The following is a 6,376-nucleotide window of genomic DNA, read 5'->3' on the forward strand; positions in this document are numbered from 1 at the left end:
GAAGACCGCCATGTTCACCCCTCTGGGCACATACGAATACAGAGTCATGCCTTTCGGCCTCCAAAATGGCAGCCACGTTTTTCAAGCATTTATGCACCACGTGCTAGCAGGTCTCCTCTACAAAAAGTGTGTCTGCTTTCTCGACGATATCCTGATTTTCTCGGAATCGCCGGAGGATCACGATAAGGACGTGAGGGAGGTCCTGCAGAGGCTGAAGGAACACAGGCTGTACGCCAAGTTGGAAAAGTGCCAGTTTGATGTCAGAGAGGTTGATTTCCTTGGCTACAAGTTGTCCGACGAGGGACTGGCCATGGACAGGGCTAAGGTTCAAGCGCTGTTGGACTGGAAAAGCCCTCGAAATCGGAAAGAGGTCCAGAGGTTCATCGGCTTTGCCAATTTTTACCGCAAGTTTATTAAAGGTTTTGCGAACGCGACGGCGGCGATCACTGACACCCTCAGTTCCAAGAAGAAGAAGTTCGTCTGGACCGAACAAGCGGAGCGGTCCTTCCGGACGCTTAAGGGTCTTTTCGCCTCCGAAGAGCAGCTGCTCCACGTGAATCCCGGCAGACCCATGCGGGTAGAGACCGATGCGTCAGATAGAGCGGTTGGGGCCGTTCTTTTGCAAGAGGATTCACAAGGCAACTGGCGACCGGGTGCGTTCTACTCCCGGAAGCTCAGCAAGACGGAGCGCAATTATACCATATGGGACAGGGAGTTGTTGGCCATTCATGCAGCTTTCAAAGCGTGGCGACACTTCTTAATAGGAGCCAAGCACACGGTGCAGGTCCGCACGGATCACAAGAACTTAGAGTATTGGCGGACGGCTAAGTTGCAGACCCAGCGACACATGCGCTGGGCGGAGTTCTTTGCGGACTTCGACTTCAAAATAGAATACATCCCAGGAGACTCCAATGTTATTGCAGACGCGCTGTCCCGAAAGCCGCAATACTTGGAGGAAGCAGCTCCAATCGCAGCAAAGCACATTTTCGCACCGCAGGCGTGGACGTGCGCTACCATCGCAGTCGACCTGGACGCGGTGCGACGCGCGTTGCAAAGGGATCAGTTTGCACAGTCTAAGATGGAGGAGCTACGCGAAGGGTCGCGACACAACGATGAGTTTCAATTACAAGATGGACTTTTGACTCGTAAGGGTGCCCTTTACGTGCCCACCGACGATCTTCGAGCCAAGGTTCTGCAACAGTTGCATGACGCCCCTAGTGCAGGCCATTTCGGCAAAGAAAAGACGATGGAGTTGGTGGCTAGAGACTTTTGGTGGCCCCAGATGAGAGGAGAGGTGGCGGACTACGTCGCCAGGTGTGATATCTGCCAGAGGTCCAAACCAGTGCACCAGAAGCAGGCGGGATTGCTAGAACCGCTGGAGACACCGCAGCAACCATGGGAGAGGGTAGCGTTGGACTTTGTTACAGACCTGCCCAGCTCCAGAGGTAAGACGGCGGTGTTAGTGGTGGTGGACTTGTTCACCAAGATGGCGCACTTCATCCCTTGTGCCAAGGTGGCGACGGCAGAACAGACCGCAAAGCTCTTCATCGATCACGTCTTCAGAGTGCATGGACTTCCGCAGTCCGTCTTGTCCGACAGGGGGCGCCAGTTTGTTTCCACTTTCTGGCGAAAGCTTCTGGGCATCTTGCACGTCAAAATCAACCTGACATCGGCGAGGCATCCACAAACCAACGGTCAAGCGGAGAGGGTCAACGCGATCATGCAGCAGTACCTGCGGTGCTACGCCAACCAGCGACCTGCGGCGTGGGTGGACTATCTGCCGATGGCTGAATTCGCCTACAACAACACGAAACACGCTTCCACCGGGGTGACGCCTTTCTTCGCGAACAATGGCCGTCATCCCAGAACCTTCCCGAGATTTGCGGCACCAGGAGGGGGGGGGCCTCAAGATGCCGACCAGTTTGCAGCGGAGTTGCAAGAGGTGCACGAGGAGCTGCGGAGACATTTGGAGCTGGCAAAACAGGCGTATAAGGTGCAGGCCGATAAGCACAGGAGGGCGGGAGAGGACATCCAGGTTGGGGACTGGGTGTGGTTAGCAGCCCACGCGATGCCGGCCAGGTCATTGGCCAAGAAGAAGTTAGGACACAGGCAGCTAGGGCCATATCAAGTTGAGGCTAAGATCAATCCGGTGGCTTTTCGTCTAGCCCTTCCGGAAGGTTCCAGGGTGCACCCGGTCTTTCATAGGTCGGTGCTCACTCCCTACAAAACCCCACACAGGTTTCAAGAGTCAGGAGCACCCCCAGAGCCACGTAGGAGGGCGCCTGAGAGGGGGGAATCGCCAAGACCAGGACCTCTTAACGAGGTCACAGAGATACTGGACTCGAGATGGGGGGAGGAGGGAGTTGAATATTTTCTCGCCAGGGAGGGCACACCAGCCGCTGCTAATAGTTGGGTGCCAGGCTACGAGTTAGACGAACCCCTTTTGAAAGAAGAGTTCCATGCACTTTTCCCACATAGACCCATGCCAGCTGAGTACTTTGATGACTGGCTTTTCACACCCACATTGTCAGATAGCACGTTCAGGGGTTTCTCTTCCCCCGAGGAAAGAACACCAGAATCAAGCCCGCCCAGGGGATCGTGCTCGGGGGTGGACACGGAAACCCCTTATTGGTGGGAGGAGCAGCCAGAGGAGGAATGGCGTAAGAGGTGGCTGATAGGTCCTTGGCGGGCAGCACCGGAGGAAGTAGCGATGGAAGCAGAGACTGAGAAGCATTTGGGGGAAGAACCCGACTTCGAATACACTTACACAGAACTGCCAGCAGAGAACATTGACGTAGACGACCTGTATCCTGAGCCTACCCCCGAAGAGCCGCAGTTTCCACAACCGGTCCCCGGCGAGCGGGAGGGGGGAAGGGGGGGCTTCGAGGGGGGGATGGATGTCAGGGTTTCTGGGAGAGAGGAGGAGATGACAGAGGAGACGGAGAGCGAGTGGGAGGAGGGGCAGAAGGATGAGGAAGAAGATGACGGAATTCTGAGGGAATCCACGAGTCTGAGCAGCGAGTCAGAGGATTCTCAAAAGGGGGTTACCTTAATCAAGCAAAGGGGAGGAGAAGGGAGAAGCGGAGAGGAGCCCAGTGGAAGACAGAGGAAGCAAGAGACGTCTCAGCCGGAAAGGGTGGAGAGCAGAGCAGGGGGTGGTGTAGCGGTCGAAAGAAAGGTCAGCAGCAACGTACGCGCGCCAAGTTCAAACGTAGAGGCGCGCGGAAGTGGAGAGAGCTCAGGGGAGGAGCCCGGCCCTAAAGCCAGAAAGAGGGGGGAAGAGGCGGCAGAGGATTCAGCCTCAGGCGAGTCACGGAGAGAGGGAACCCAGGGGGGCAGGAAGACCCTGCGGAAAAGAAAGGAGAGGAAGAGGTGGTCTAGAGCCAGGCTATTAAGTTGGTGCGGAAGAGGGGAGGAGTCAGAGGGGACTTCAGCGGTCTAACGTGGCAGACGTACGGCCACAATGCTGAACTGTATGAGAAGCAGAAATCTTCAATAAACTTTTCCTGTAAATAAGCTGCAACGGAGTGAGGTCTCTTGTGAGCTGGGACCAGACCTGGGTGGCCGTGACACTGGTGATGTTGTTTCTCTTTCTTTCCCACCAGCTGGGCCTCTGCTAAGAAAAGCTTCACTGGTGAATTTCTGCATATCAGGCTGATGTTAGATAGGGGAGTAGGGCTCACCCACAAATGCAAGATTTGGGGGAACTCGAGTTTTTACAGATCTTCTTTGTACCACAAAAATGTGACCTATTCCAAGTTTTCCCCATTGATTCCTCTCGTCTTCGCTTCCTGCCATGAAGCCCCAGTTCCATTTTTTGTTTGTCATTCATCATCTCTGGCAGGGAACTTCTGGCCCTCCAGTTGTTCATGGGCCTCCCATGGTCTGAGATGATGAGAGAGCTCAAACACAGCAATACCTGGAGGGCCACAGGTTTCACACCTCTGTCCAAGGCAATCAGGGATCACATCAAATGCACTTGCAGAGGTGTAACTCAGGGGTGAGGGGTCCCGTGCCCTCCAGCTGCTATTGAGACTCCTCCAGCTCCATCAGTTCCAGCCAACATGGTAAGTGGTCAAAGATGATGAAAGTTCTAGCCAAATGACAGCTGGAGGGCCATGCATTCCCCATGCTGCAATTTAGTGCTTTGTGGACAGATGCTGCCTAAATGGTTTCTCCAGCCACATGAGACTTTCCAGGAACACATTTGCCTCTAAAGTTCACTAGTTTGCGATAAAGGCAGACTCAGCCCTGCTTCTGATGCCAAATTGGATTTGCAGGTTTAGGTCACTCACATGCGTTCCTAGGAACATGGGAAGCTGTTGTCAGGCTGTGTGCCCAACCAGCCCAGGATTGTTGAGTGATTGGCAGCAACTCTCCATCAGTCAGATAAGAGCCTTTCCCATCAGCCCTTTTAACTGAAGGTGGCTGCCATGGAGTTCCTACATGGCTTCTCAGCTTGAGCATGGTGCTCATCAAGTGATAAACTGCAGGACCAAAAGGGCCTCCGCTGTTCCAACAAGGCAGTTTACACCAGGGGTTGTGAACCTGTGGCTAGCCAGCTACCATTGGACTCCAAACTCCTAGCAGCCCCAGCCAACATAGCTGATGGTGAGAGGTGATGGGAGATGGAGCCCAACAAAATCTAGAGGGCCCCAAGTTCCCCAGATGTGCTTTACCCCTCTTCAAATTAATTAGATCTGCTAACACCATTTTGCTTCTCAAAGTTTTACCTTTTTTTATAAAAAAGGGTTTTGTTTTGCAAAGTTCTTGGAATAAAGGCAGCAAGTGGAACATTTGCCAGCAGAGTGCCCCCATTTTACAGAGAACAGCTGGGCTACAGGTGTGTGCTTGTATGGGGAAAATCTCAGCAATAGAGATTGAGAGCCTTCACTGTCTGCATTTGCTGGATGGTCCTTGTTGTTCATGCTGACCTCCTAGGAATAACAGTGGAGGGATGGGCAGGGAGTGGATGGGACCAATTTCCAAAGAAGTGCTTTTGAAAGTTGAGTCTGGGGTCACGCTGAACTGTTTTTTCTTTGCAAGCGATACAAAACAAATGCAATTGTTTATTGAAAGCAGTCAACTTTGTTTTTGGATTTAAAATATGTTTCAAAAACCTGAACTGCTTGTAAAGTGGTCTTCATGTAGTTTTATTTTGGGGGATGGGATGGGGGAAGGATATAAATGGGGAAATACATTAAAAACAAGAGAGGCTGCACTGCTAAGGTTTGTGTGGGCGTTTTAAAGGAATGCTTTCTCCTTAATTCTGATTTCCAAGTATATAGTAAACAAGTTGTGATTGCTGGAGGTAAAGCTTTCTAGACAGGCAGTTCTTTTAATAATGCAGAATTGCATGCACTTTTTTTGCAGCAGGGATGGGGAACCTGTGACCCCTTTGGATATTGCTAGACTTCAGCAGCTCCAGCCAGCACACCCAGTGGTCAGACATAATGGGAGCGCTTGCCCAACAAAACCGGGAGCACTTTACAGAAGGGGTGAAAAGGATAAAGAGATAGGGAGGGCTAGTAGATGATGCTCAAGCAAGGCCTACAAGAAATTCCACCCCACCTTCCATTTCCTTCATAGTGTGTAAGAGCAAACTCATTTCCCCCCACTGAAGCACAGTCAAAACAACAGCACCCAGTCCAGAGAGGTAGCAGCAGGTTTGGGGGAACCCCATGGATTGCAGAAGTACAATTGTACCCCCCTAAAAAAACCAAAACGGCAGTGGGCACAGGATGCAGACTGCTGAGGGGGAAAATGGGACATGTAATGGAGGCCCCAAATGACAGTATGGCTGACGGGCACCTGTAACTAAAGCCTGTCACACACTGCAGCAGTTTGTCTCAAGTCTCATTCATAATGTTAGTGGGGAAATGTTGGGTATACCGTGGTACCTCAGGTTACATACACTTCAGGTTACAGACCACGCTAACCTAGAAATAGTGCTTCAGGTTAAGAACTTTGCTTCAGGATGAGAACAGAAATTGTGCTCTGGTGGCAGCATGAGGCCCCATTAGCTCAAGTGGTGTCTCAGGTTAAGAACAGTTTCAGGTTAAGAACCGACCTCCGGAACGAATTAAGTACTTAACCCGAGGTACCACTGTACATTAAAAGCTGGGAGATACCTACCACACTAACAGCTAGCCAAGAGATCCACCTTAAACAGAAACTGCCCTCGCCCACAAAACCACCACCCTCCTGAAAATTTCATGCTCAGATATTTATTTACCAGTATAACAAAAATTGGAGAGATTACATGTTAATCCCTGCCCCCTTTTAAAGGACCAAAACTCCCCGCAATAATATTAACTATGCTTCAAAATATCCCTTTGTTATTAGGGAGGAGTTTAAAATAAAACAACAACAAGAA

At 51.5% G+C, this 6,376-nt stretch overlaps 1 long non-coding RNA gene across 1 annotated transcript; it reads left to right on the forward strand.

The window, feature by feature from the left end:
* Positions 1 to 3,578: 3,578 nt before the first annotated feature.
* Positions 3,579 to 6,364, forward strand: LOC309356582. The gene is made up of 2 exons (XR_014162865.1): positions 3,579 to 5,886; positions 6,101 to 6,364. It is a non-coding gene; the product is annotated as an uncharacterized lncRNA (long non-coding RNA).
* The last annotated feature ends 12 nt before the right edge of the window (positions 6,365 to 6,376 follow it).

The sequence above is a fragment of the Podarcis melisellensis genome (genome assembly GCF_964234715.1).
Source record: "Podarcis melisellensis genome assembly, chromosome: 14".
NCBI lineage: Eukaryota > Metazoa > Chordata > Lepidosauria > Squamata > Lacertidae > Podarcis > Podarcis melisellensis.